The sequence below is a fragment of the Lathyrus oleraceus genome, chromosome 5, assembly GCF_024323335.1.
Source record: "Lathyrus oleraceus cultivar Zhongwan6 chromosome 5, CAAS_Psat_ZW6_1.0, whole genome shotgun sequence".
Lineage (NCBI taxonomy): Eukaryota > Viridiplantae > Streptophyta > Magnoliopsida > Fabales > Fabaceae > Lathyrus > Lathyrus oleraceus.
The window spans coordinates 60,179,875-60,194,319 of NC_066583.1; positions in this window are offsets into that span (position 1 = coordinate 60,179,875).

The window sequence follows — 14,445 nt, forward strand, 5'->3', positions numbered from 1 at the left end:
ATTGATATGAATGTGAACCCAATTGGTTTTGTTTCCTAATTGTTTGAACATGATTTTGGACACTCATCCTTTGCTGTTTTGGCTTTCTCATTCTCTTTTGACTCTAGGCTTGCCCTAGTGATCCTGTCACTCACCTTTGAGCTTATGTTTTCAGGTTGACCATCAAATGGCCATTGAGACCAATTCTTTCGATTGAGCTTGCTTAAATATCCTTGTCTAACTTGTTTGTTTTGTAGGTGGCTTGGCTCACGTGCCTTAAGCCTTGTGCCTTGCACATCCATGTGCCTCTAATTGGCTATTGGTGTCTGTTTCTGGTTGTTTTGTTTGAAGTTGCATACTAACATCTGTTTGACTGTTTCAGGTGCTTTAGTTGCTTAGTTCCTTGTGAACTTTTTGCTTTGCTTTGCTTGTATAAGCAATTTGCATTGAGGTATGTCTCTTTTACTTCATGTAGTCTGGAAGACCTGGCCTGTTACTTGGCCAGGCAACTGTCTGAAGTCCTCCTTAAGAGGCAATGTTTGTGACTGTTTACTTTTGTCCTTGCATAGAGTCAAAGTCCTCCTAAGTGAAGAGGCAATTGGTGGAAGGTAGGGATATGCAATCTATCCCCCACTATTCAGTGTGTCATCTGCTTTTGCTCACACCACTGTGTTGATGCATTGCAGATACAAACCCAAGATCTTGTACAATTGTACAGTTGAGTCAGTTTTAAATGTGTAGAAGGGTTCCCACTTTCTGAACCCACACATTCTTGTCTTGAGCTCTCCCAGGCCAGGGATAAGAGCTGTGAAGTCTTATCTTCACTCACCTTTCATCTGCTTCACCTTAGCCCCTCAATGGCAAGGTTAAGAGCACATTCACCCCATTCCAGAGGTTTGTTTGTCGAGGTTGATATGACCCCTTGACTAAAACCTAACCCTTGTTTGAGCCACTTGTTGTGTATAGCGTGTGCTATCTGTGCTTGTAGGATTGTTTGACTTGCTTCCTGTGCAAGATAGGATTGTTTGACTTGCTTCCTGTGCAAGATAGGATTGTTTGACTTGCTTCCTGTGCAAGTTAGGATTAGTTTAGACTTGCTTCCTGTGCAAGTTAGTTTTTGCTTGGCTTGCTTCCTGTGCAAGTTAAGTGTGTGTGGCTTGCTTCCTGTGTGAGCCATGCTTAGGATAGGTTGGCCCTTGTGCCATTTAGCTAGAAACCTTAACTTAGGGATGATTTGCATGATAACATCTAGGCTCGAGTCGTAGTCTCCCTAGTTGTGTCTCCCTCTGTTATCTGGTTAGGCTAGTCCTTTATCCCTCCGTAGGGGAACTACATCGCCCTGATCTTCACACCAGATGAAGTATGTAGGCAGGAGATTGAGCTGATCTCTCCGGGCGCCTTTTTTTCTTTTTTTGTGTGTGTTTGGCAACTATTAGGCTCGAGCTCTAGTCTCCCTTTTAGTTTATCCTTTCAACCTTTTGTGTTCCTTTCGACGTCTCAGCGTCTCTTCTTGTGGGTGTGACAACTATTAGGCTCGAGCTCTAGTCTCCCTTTTAGTTTGTTTGTTCATCCTTTTCCCTGCGTAGGGGAACTACATCGCCCTGATCTTCATACCAGATGAAGTATGTAGGCAGGAGATTGAGCTGATCTCTCCGGGCGCCCTTTTTCTTTTTGTGTGTGTTGTTTGACAGTTGCTAGGCTCGAGTGCCTGACTCCTTAGCAATTTGTTGTCTGTCTGTTTGAGTGTGTGCTTGACAGTTATAGGCTCGAGTCCCCGACTCCCTATTAACTTGTTGTGTTGTTGTGTGCTTGGAAGCTGATGTAAATCCATCGAGTGGCATTTGGGTTCCAGTGTGCGTGTGTTTGGTTCGGATGCTGATGTAAGCCCAGCTATTGGCATTCAGGCTCTACGTTTGCCGCTTTGTGTGTGTTTTGGTTCGGATGCTGATATAAGTCCAGTGATTGGCATTCAGGCTCCACGTTTGCCTTTGCCTGTGTTTTGTTTGTGTGCGTGTTAGCCGAGCTACGAATGCTCTGATTCTTCTCTCGTCCGAGAAGATACGTATGCATGGGATGCAATATCCTAGCGAGCATGTGTCGTTTCCCCAGTCCGAACTACTTCGACTCTGATGTCTATGCCTGATAGACTAAGTAGGCCCAGGATGCGATATCCTGCCGAGTTCAGTTTCAGTCAGTCTCTTGTGTCTCTTTCAGCCAGTATTTGTGAATGTTTGAGCAGTGTTTTAGCAACCAATTTTCCTTCCTAGTGTGCGTGGATCCCGTAGAGTACTACGGATGCGTAGGGGTGCTAATACCTTCCCTTCGCATAACCGACTCCCGAACCCATTCTCTTTGGTCGCGAGACCATGTCTTTTCCCAGGTTTACTCTGAGCGTTTCCTTTCCCTCTTTTGGGATAAATAACGCACGGTGGCGGCTCTGTTGTTCTTCTTTTCCCGCCGGTTTTTCGCGTGATGCGACACTCCTCACCCAAGAAGTATAAGGCTCCAAAGCGATACAGTTCTTCGGACCTAGCTCCTTCCTTCCTTTCTTATGGATCTTGTGCCAAGCACCAACCATCCTGCTCTTCAAGCCTTGGGGATCTTTACCCTCCTTAAAGAACACACCCTCTAACAAAATGTTATTGGGTTTATCCTTCAGGGGGAACCCAAGCTGTCGACGTGCCAAAATAGGGTTGTAGTTAATCCCACCACATGTACCAAGAAGAGGCACATTGGAGAATTCACCACAAGAGTCATAATGTTGGACAACCAGGATTAAATCTGGAAACGTAAATGGATAGCTCAAATTGGATCTGGAGCCCAGACGGTGGCTAACGCCACCGTCTTCTCCGGCTAGCTCCGGCGAAGGCCAAAAATTACAGGAAAATAAATGTGAGCCAAAACGCGCGATCCAGGTACCAAACGAAAGGTGGAGTGATGTGCATCACTCCTATGCCACTCAACTCCACTCTAGATTTCTAGATTGAGAGAAATCAGAGATGGAAGATTTGTGGTGTACAAGTGAACTTGCTTGATTTCAAAAATTCAAATCAGAGATAGAAGACTTCAAATCACACAAAAACAAGGCAAATGGAACAATATATGAGCTGATTCGAAGCAAAATGCAGTTGAGGAAAACCTTTGAATTATGAGGAATTGAGTTAAGATCCTTGAGTTCTTTTGCAAACAGAAAGCTCTATGGATCAAGGTGAAGAGGTCTAGGAACTTTAGATCTGAAATTTCAATCGAGGAAATCAAAATTCAGATCTGAAATTTGAGAGAAAATTGAGATTGTTCCTTTGGTGTGGGTGTGAGATTTCAGTTGCACAGCATGTAGGGCGCCTTAAGGTTGAAGAATTGAAGAGCATTGGCCTTGTATTTCTAGATGGAGGGAGCTGCAAGCATCATCAAAATCGTGTGCATGGGAGAAGAGGGCCTCCATGCATGGGCCTGTACAGGCGCATGGAGGGCCCAATTCTGATTGGAATTGCAAGCTATACATCACCAAATATGAATTGAACGTGCAAATTGTGTGTTAATGGATCATGCATGGCAATTGGAATGATTTTCATAAAATGCACTATTTCATCGAAGCCTTTGAAAATGCCATGTCCAAAATCCAAATGCAACCTTATGAGTAATGGTTAAAAAGCTTGTTGTATAAGGAACAAATGTCATGTTGATCAAAACTTCATTTGGGCCTTGGAAAATAATGAAATTTGAGCTTGAAGTGTAGGGTGCAAAACTTGCATGGGACTTAAATGATACAAGCCCTTATGTCTCAATGATACAAGCTCCAAATGATAAAATCTTCAACATACAAGTTGTATATCTTTTCAAAGCAATCAAATGGGACTTAAATTTTGCATCATTTGGATTTTTGATGAAGAAGTTATGGGCACATGAAGATGAACATTTTCACATTTCAATGCATTTGGTCCAAATTGACCTATAATGTTTTTCATTATCACATGTAATTATTTTGAGATTTTGCAATTTTTCTCAACATAAAATTTGAATTAGACACATTAAACTTTCCAATTCATTAAGTCTCACCTCAAAATCAGGAAATATGAAGGAGTTATGTCCTTGGGAAGTTGACCCAAAATTAGGGTTTCAGTCAAAATGACCTATATTGTCTTGGAATCGATGATGACCTTCCAAGCTTCAAATCAAACTTTTATGAACATGAAAGTTGTTCATATGGTTCTTAAGAACATTGTTTCTCTTGTGGTCATCTCCATTTGGTCAACACATGAAAAGTTAGATCTCAGTGCATTTCAAAATAGTCAGATGAATTGACTGATCAACTTCTCAAGTCCAAAACTCATATCTTGATGAATTAATGATTGAGGACACTCAAATAAGTTCAAATATGCATGAAATGATGAATTAAAGAACTTCCCTTGATTGTATTTGACCATGGGCTGAGGTTGCTTCAAGAGTAAGGCATAGTTGATAAACAGATGAATTAGGGTTTCCTTGGGAAGCACACCTCAAACCCTTTGATTTGCTTGATCAAAATGATGAATTGAGATACTTGGGAGGCATATTTGATGGATGAGAGCTTTGGGAACCATTACCATGCTTGCTTTCATCTTCTGTTGACCATATCAATGCACATAGGGTCTCCGAAAAGCTTTTAGACCTTGTGACTGCTCAAGCTATAGACAAGAGATGTTAGTGACATATTTTTGTGCTTTTGGTTAGAAAATAAAATGAGAAAAGAAATAATATACAATTCAAGCATTCTTGGTGATCTCAAACCCAAATCTCAAGAGATCCCACCCAAAGACAAAGGGAACCAAGATGCTTATGATCCTTGAGGCAATGCAAATGCAATGTTATGATGTCATGAGGGATCTTAGGGTCAAAATTAGGATCTTACACAAGCGCATCACTGTGATATTGGGAACCTCATTCAAGAGTCTAACCACAATCATTGAAGCAAGCGTAGCGAGTTCATCTGCCATCCGATTCTCATCTCGAGGGATATGATGAAAGTCAACTTCAGTAACGAACGTTGAAATCCTCCTCGCATAATCTCTATATGGGATGAGGCCAGGATGATTCGTCTCCCATCCACCCTTAATCTGATTAACAACAAGAGCCGAATCACCATAAACATCAAGATGCTTGATCCTAAGATCAATACATTCTTCCAATCCCATAATACAGGCCTCATACTCAGCCATATTATTCGTGCATTTAAAAGTTAGCCTTGCTGTAAAAGGAAAATGTGTGCCCTGAGGAGTAATAATCACTGCCCCAATACCATTTCCATATTGATTTACAGCTCCATCAAACACCATGCTCCATCGGGAACCAGGCTCTGGCCCTTCATCGAGCGTAGGCTCATCACAATCTTTCATTTTCAAATACAGAATCTCCTCATCCGGGAAGTCATACTGAACTGACTGATAATCCTCAATTGGTTGATGTGCCAAGTGGTCATCCAAGATACTACCCTTAATAGCTTTCTGAGCTCGATACTCAATATCATACTCAGACAACAACATCTGCCAACGGGCGATTCTTCCAGTTAAAGCAGGCTTCTCGAAGATATACTTGATTGGATCCATTTTGGATATCAACCAAGTCGTATGATTCAACATATACTGGCGTAAGCGCTTAGCAGTCCAAGCCAAAGCACAACATGTTTTCTCAAGCATCGAGTATCGAGACTCACACTCGTTGAACTTCTTACTCAGGTAGTATATAGCGTATTCTTCCTTTCCCGATTCATCTTGCTGACCAAGGACACAAACTATTGAGTCTTCAAGAACTGTCAGATACATAATCAATGGTCTCCCTTCCACAGGTGGAGATAGAATCAGCGGTTTGGATAAATACTCTTTAATACTGTCAAAGGCCTTTTGGCAATCCTCGGTCCAATCATGAGACTGATCTTTCTGAAGGAGCTTCAATATCGGTGCACATGTGGCAGTCATGTGGGAAATGAATCTGGAAATATAATTCAAGCGGCCAAGAAAGCCTCGGACTTGCTTCTCAGTTTTGGGCGCAGGCATCTCTTGTATTGCTTTGACCTTGGCGGGATAAACCTCAATACCTCTCTCGCTGACGATAAAGCCCAATAACTTGTCGGAACGGACTCCAAATGTACACTTGTTAGGATTCAGACGAAGCTTATGCTTCCTCAAACGCTGAAAAAGCTTCAACAAGTGTTCTACATGTTCAACTTCCGTTATCGATATCGCAATCATATTTTCAACATATACCTCGATCTCCTTGTGCATCATATCATGAAACAAGGTAGTCATAGCACGTTGATACGTGGCTCCGGCGTTCTTCAAACCCAAGGGCATCACTCGATAACAGAATGTTCCCCAAGGTTTGATGAATGTTGTCTTCTCCATATCCTCGGGTGCCATCTTAATCTGATTATATCCGGAAAATCCGTCCTTAAACGAGAAGACATTGAATTTAGCTGTATTATCTACCAACATATCAATATGTGGTAGAGGAAAATCATCTTTTTGACTAGCTTTATTCAAGTCTCTATAGTCCACACACATTCAGACTTTTCCATCCTTCTTAGGCACAGGCACAATATTAGCCACCCATTGAGGATATGTAGAACTCACCAGAAACCCCGCATCAATTTGCTTCTGAACTTCCTCTTTGATCTTTACTGCCATATCAGGATGAGTTCTTCTGAGCTTCTGCTTCACAGGCACGCACCCGGGATTCAAAGGCAGGAAATGTTGCACGATATCAGTATCCAGACCAGGCAGGTGAAGTCGTCGACATATCGTAGCAACTCAATCAACCCCTTCTTAACAGATTCTTCCAGGAGTGCCCCAATCTTCACTTCTCGCATACAATCTTCAGACCCTAAGTTAACTGTTTCCAGATTCTCAAGATGCGGCTGAATGATCTTCTCTTTATGCTCAAGTAGACGGGTAATCTCGTCAGGAATCTCTTCAACATCATCTTCTTCTGCCTTAAATACAGGGAACTCAAAGTTGGGAGATGGTGTTGGATCATTATGTTCAATGGGTTTGATCAACCTGCATAATGATTTTGAATATAGAGAGATTTTAGAATTCAAACAAGGCAAATCATTATGCAGATGAAAAGATTGATTTTATTCTATTTTTTATGGTTTTATGTGATCACCAATTTCATGCAAAAGAGGAAAGGGAAAATAATTGGAAAAACAAACATTTAACATGAATTTATTGAATGAAATATCATTGTATTTATGAGCCAACAATGTCATCACTCCTCCTTTTGGCATGGGAGGAGGGTTTTTAAACACAATGAATATTACTTTGACTTATGGATAACTGTTGGAACATCAACAACGACCCAATTATTGCAGACCCCTCCAGGGATGACAAAGTTGCCAGAATCTTCCTCTACATCCTCTTCCAAAATCGCAGCAGCTTCCTCATCTTGACCAGTGTGGATGAATCCACCACTCTTGAACAGCCCATGCTTTTTGAAAGCGCCAGAAGAATACCCTATGCCAGCCCGGGATTTGTTGTCTTCCAGCTTAATTATTTGCTCCAATCCAGTAGTTGTACCATGCTCAATGGCCAACTTAGCATCTTTATAGGACGCAAATGAAGAAGTTCCTTTCTTAGTAGGCTCAACAATAGACAAAGCTTGGAACATAGTTCCAACTTCATCCTCAGCGTCTATGTAAGAAAAGGAAGACAAATGGCTAACCAAGAGAGCCTTTTCTCCCCCTACCACCACCAGTTTCTTGTTTTTAACAAATTTTAATTTTTGGTGTAGGGTGGATGTCACGGCGCCTGCCTCGTGAATCCATGGTCTTCCCAACAAACAATTATACGATGGGTGAATATCCATGACCTGGAAGGTGATCTGGAAATCACTCGGTCCAATCTTGACTGGGAGCTCAACCTCTCCAATCATAGTTTTACGGGACCCCTCGAAAGCTTTCACTACCACTCCACTCTGCCTCATGGGAGGCCCCTGATATGACAATTTAGCGAGAATGGACTTTGGCAACACATTCAATGATGACCCAGTGTCCACCAACACATTGGACATGGCATCATCTTTACAGCTTATAGATATGTGTAATGCTAAGTTGTGGTCTCTTCCCTCCTCGGGGAGATCAACATCACAAAAACTCAAATTGTTACAAGCGGTAATGTTTGCAACAATACTGTCAAATTGCTCTATTGTAACGTCATGATCTACATACACCACATCCAACACCTTCTGCAGAGCTTCTCGGTGTGGTTCTGAATTCATCAATAAAGACAATACGGAGATCTTGGATGGCGTCTGTAGAAGCTGATTTACAACGTTGTACTCACTCCTTTTGATGAGCCTTAGCATCTCATCACACTCTTCCTTCGTATTTCCATTCTGGCCATTAGAGACAGGAGTTTTTACAACAGAGGCAGGTTTGGCAACAAGTGTCAGATTCAGAGCATTCACAACAGTCCCAACTGGGCGTTCAACATAATGATGGAATTTAGGATTACTGTATTGTATGTAATGATGGAACTTTTGATGTGTGTGTTTTTGTGTTAGGGTTGCCCTAGCAAATACAAGGTCAAATATGTCAGTCATATCCGACAGTCTCTGGTCGAGTTGCACCGTTTGCTGTGTGATTACAGTCACTCTGAGCATGACCATGATAGATGCCGAATTTGCCTTGTTAATCGATTGGGTTGTCGCCAAGTGCGCAAAGATCTTCAGGAAATGCTGGATGAAGGAGTTATTGAGATCCTTCAAAACAGAAATGTTGACGAAGATGAGCCTGAGGTCAATGTAATTCCCCCAGTGTTCCGAATGCCCAAACCTGTTATCATTAAATACGATGGTAGCAAGCAGAAGGTTTCTCCTTCCTTGATCATTAAGCCTGTCGGTCCTGTGCCATACTTTTCCGAAAAGGCAATTCCCTTTCGTTACAACGCTGTTGCTGTAGAAGATGGGAAAGAGGTGCTTTTGCCTTCTTCATCTGTGGAGAACATTGCTGACGTAAGTGGTTTGACCCGTAGCTGTCGCGTGTTTTCTGCGCCACCAAAGCCTCAAGCTAATGCTGATTTTGTTGAACGCCCGATTGGGAATGCGGTAAATTCTCTGAATCCGGCACTTACTGTTAAACCCTCCTATGCACTGAAAACTCCTACTTCTGTTGGCCCTAGTGGCAATGAGAAAGAAGGTTGTGATGAAATGTTGAGGTTCATCCCTGGAGGAGTACAACGTTGTAGACCAGCTTCTACAAACGCCATCCAAGATATCCATGTTATCATTACTCCTGAATTCAGAACCACATAGGGAGGCTCTGCAGAAAGTTTTGGATGTGGCATATGTAGATCATGATGTACCAATAGAGCAATTCGATAGCATTGTTGCAAACATCACTGCTTGTAACAATTTGAGTTTCTGTGACTCTGATCTTCCTAAGGAGGGAAGAGACCACAACTTGGCTTTACATATTTCCATGAATTGTAGAGACGACGCTATGTCCAGTGTGCTGGTGGACACTGGGTCATCCCTGAACGTACTGACAAAGTCCACTCTTTCAAGATTGTCATATCAAGGGCCTCCCATGAGGCAGAGTGGAGTTGTTGTGAAGGCCTTTGATGGGTCGTGAAAGACTGCGATTGAGGAAGTTGATCTCCCAATCAAGATTGGACCAAGTGATTTCCAAATTACCTTCCAGGTTATGGATATTCACCCATCGTACAGCTGTCTCTTAGGCAGAACATGGATTCACGAGGCGGGCGCCGTGACATCCACCCTACACCAGAAGCTGAAATTTGTGAAAAATAAGAAACTGGTAGTGGTAGGGGGAGAAAAGGCTCTCCTGGTTAGCCACTTGTCTTCCTTCTCATACATAGATGCTGAGGATGAAGTTGGAACTCCTTTTCAAGCTTTATCTATAGCTGAGCCTGTTGAGAAGAGAACTCCTTCATTTACTTCCTATAAAGATGCGAAGTTGGCCATTGAGTGTGGTGCAATTGCTGGTTTGGGAAAAATGATTGAGTTGGAAGACAACAAGTCCCGGGCTGGCATTGGTTTTTCTTCTGGGGTTTTCAACGAGAAAGGGTTGTTCAAGAGTGGAGGGTTCATCCACACTGGTCAGGATGAAGAAGCTATTGCTATCTTGGAAGAGGATGCGGAGGACTCTGATAATTTCATCATCCCTGGAGGAGTCTGCAACAATTGGGTCGATGTGGATATTCCTACAGTTGTCCACAAGTCAACGTAATGATCACTTTGTTAAAAAACCCTTCTCCCATGCCAAAAGGAGAAGTGATGACATTGTTGGCAACAGAAAATACAATGATATTTTCATTCAATAAATTCATGTTAAATGTTTGTTTTTCCAAATTATTTTCCCTTTTTTTTTTGCATGAAATCGGTGATCACATAAAACCCTAAAAAGAATAAAATCAATCTTTTCATCTACATAATGATTTGCCTTGTTTAAATTCTAAAGCTTTTCATATCCAAAATCATTATGCAGGTTGATTCCTAGACCCATTGAACATAATGACCCAACACCATCTCCCAACTTTGAATTCCCTGTATTTGAGGCAGAAGAAGATGATGTTGAAGGGATTCCTGATGAGATTACCCGGCTACTTGAGCATGAAGAGAAGATCATTCAACCGCATCTCGAGAATCTGGAGACAGCCAACTTGGGGTCTGAGGATTGTGTTCGTGAGGTGAAGATTAGGGCACTCCTAGAAGAATCTGTCAAGAAGGGGTTGATTGAATTGCTACGAGAATACGTCGACGTCTTCGCCTGGTCGTATGAAGACATGCCAGGTCTAGATACTGATATTGTGCAACATTTCCTACCCTTGAAGCCTAAGTGCGTGCCTGTGAAGCAGAAGCTCGGAAGAACTCATCCTGATATGGCAGTGAAGATCAAAGAGGAAGTTCAGAAGCAAATTGATGCGGGGTTTCTGGTGACTTCTACATACCCTCAATGGGTGGCCAATATAGTGCCCGTGCCTAAGAAAGATGGAAAAGTCTGAATGTGTGTGGACTATAGAGACTTGAATAAAGCTAGTCCGAAAGATGATTTCCCTCTACCACATATTGATATGTCGGTAGATAATACAGCTAAATTCAATGTCTTCTCATTTATAGATGGATTTTCCGGATATAATCAGATTAAGATGGCACCCGAGGATATGGAGAAGACAACATTCATCACACCTTGGGGAACATTCTGTTATCGAGTGATGCCCTTCGGTTTGAAGAACGCCGGAGCCACGTATCAACGAGCTATGACTACCCTGTTTCATGATATGATGCCCAAGGAGATCGAGGTGTATGTTGATGATATGATTGCTAAGTTAAAAACGAAAGTTGAACATGTATAGCACTTGTTGAAGCTTTTTCAGCGTTTGAGGAATTATAAGCTTCGTTTGAATCCCATCAAGTGTACATTTGGAGTCCGTTCTGGCCAGTTATTGGGCTTCATTGTCAGTGAAAGAGGTATTGTGGTTGATCCTGCAAATGTCAAAGCAATACAAGAGATGCCTGCGCCTAAAACCGAGAAGCAAGTCCGAGGTTTTCTTGGCCGTTTGAATTACATTTCCAGATTCATATCCCACATAACTGCCACATGTGCGCCGATATTCAAGCTCCTCCGGAAAGATCAGTCTCATGATTGGACCGAAGATTTCCAGAAAGCCTTTGACAGTATTAAAGAGTATTTGTCTGAGCCTCCAATTTTGTCCCCGCCCGTGGAAGGAAGGCCATTGATCATGTATCTGACTGTTCTTGAAGACTCAATGGGTTGTGTCCTTGGTCAGCAAGATGAATCAGGGAAGAAAGAGTATGCTATTTACTACTTAAGCAAGAAGTTCACTGATTGTGAGTCTCGATACTCAATGCTTGAGAAGACATGTTGTGCTCTGGCTTGGGCTGCTAAGCGCTTACGCCAGTATATGATAAATCATACGACTTGGTTGATATCCAGAATGGATCCAATCAAGTACATATTTGAGAAGCCTGCTTTAACAGGGAGGATTGTCCGTTGGAAGATGTTGTTATCTGAGTATGACATCAAGTATCGAGCTCAGAAGGCTATTAAAGGTAGTATCTTGGCTGACCACTTGGCACATCAGCCGATCGAGGATTATCAGTCACTTCAGTATGACTTCCCAGATGAGGAGATTTTGTATTTAAAAATGAAAGATTGCGATGAGCCTACACTCGATGAAGGGCCAGAGCCTGGTTCCAGATGGAGTATGGTGTTTGATGGCGTTGTAAATCAGTATGGAAATGGTATTGGGGCAGTGATCATTACTCCTCAAGGCACACATATTCCTTTTACAACAAGGCTAACTTTCAAATGCACGAATAATATGGCTGAGTATGAGGCCTGTATTATGGGATTGGAGGAATGCATTGATCTAAGGATCAAGCATCTTAATGTTTATGGAGATTCGGCCCTCGTTGTTAATCAGATCAAGGGTGAATGGGAAACGAATCAGCCCGGTCTTATTCCATATAGTGATTATGCGAGGAGGATTTCAACGTTCTTTACTGAAGTTGACTTCCATCATATTCCTCGAGATGAGAATCGGATGTCAGATGCTCTTGCTACGCTAGCCTCAATGATTGTGGTTAAATATTGGAATGAAGTTCCCAATATCACTGTAATGCGCTTAGATAGACCAGTTCATGTGTTTGCAGTTGAAGAAGTAAAAGATGATGAGCCATGGTATTATGACATCAATTGTTTCCTTCAGAACCAAGTTTACCCACCTGGGGCATCTGTGAAAGATAGGAAGACTTTGAGGAGATTGTCAGGCAGTTTCTACCTCAATGGCGATGTGCTTTATAAAAGAAATTTTGACATGGTTCTGCTCAGATGCGTGGATAGACACGATGCAGACCTGTTGATGGCTGAGATCCATGAGGGTTCATTTGGTACTCATTCCAATGGGCATGCTATGGCTAGAAATATGTTGAGAGCAGGCTACTATTGGCTGACAATGGAGTCTGACTGCTACAAATATGTGAAGAAATGCTATAAGTGTCAGATTTATGCGGATAAGATTCATATTCCTCCGACACTTCTGAATGTGATTTCATCACCATGGCCTTTCTCCATGTGGGGAATTGACATGATTGGCATGATAGAGCCGAAAGCGTCTAACGGACACAAATTTATTCTCGTAGCAATTGATTACTTCACCAAATGGGTTGAAGCGGCGTCATATGCAAATGTAACCAAGCAAGTGGTCGTAAAGTTTATCAAAAATCAACTCATATGCCGGTATGGTGTGCCAGATAAGATCATTACTAATAATGGATCTAACTTGAACAACAAGATGATGAAAGAACTGTGTAGTGAGTTCAAGATAGCACATCATAATTCTTCTCCTTATAGACCTAAGATGAATGGGGTTGTTGAAGCTGCTAACAAAAATATCAAGAAAATTATCGAGAAGATGGTTGTCACGTATAAAGATTGGCATGAGATGCTGCCATTTGCTTTACATGGATATCGTACATCTGCCCGCACTTCAACAGGGGCAACCCCTTTCTCTCTTGTCTATGTCATGGAGGTTGTACTCCCAGTAGAGGTGGAGATCCCATCAGTGAGAGTCCTGATGGAGGCCAAGTTGACTGATGTTGAATGGGTTCAGATTCGTTATGACCAGCTGAATCTGATAGAAGAGAAGAGATTGACTGCCATGTGCCTTGGTCAGTTGTATCAGCAGAGAATGAAGAAAGCTTTTGATAAGAAGGTCAAGCCTTGTGTGTTCCGAGAAGGTTACCTTGTCCTCAAGAAAGTCTTGTCTTTCGTGCCCGATTCCAGGGGCAAGTGGTCTCCAAACTATGAAGGTCCATATGTTGTTAAGAGAGCCTTTTCAGGCGGTGCTTTGATACTTACAACTATGGATGGGGAGGATTTCACTCGTCCTGTGAATTCAGATGTAGTCAAGAAATACTTCGCCTAAAAATAAAAACAGAATAACTCGCTAAGTTGAAAACCCGAAAGGGAGGCTTAGGCAAAAATGAGCGTCTCGGTGGATTGAAAACCCGAAAGGTTGGTCCAGGCAAAAGTTAGAGACATGAAAAAATGATGAATATTTATATCCTGCAAGGTTGAATACCTCATCCTGGGGCAATCTAGGAAAAAATTAGGGATTTGGCAAGTAACTGCATCCAGACAAGACTTTGTTCTACAACTATCATCTGTCAGAGAATTCTTGTTCATTCGTCATCGACCAAAGCTTCGAATACATCGAATCCAGAATTGGTGGAGAAATGGTCATTATGTTCAATGTACCCCTTTTCCAATATATATCACCAATTTCAAATTTGTAAAGATCTATGAAGTCTTGCCATTTGCAGACTACTATTCCATCAAATAAATTTGAGCCTTTTATCCAATTATTTGCACTCGTATTTGTTTCTGTTCAACAAACGTTTTGCATGTTTTAATTGAGAAAATATCATTGTTTTAAACAATAAAATTTT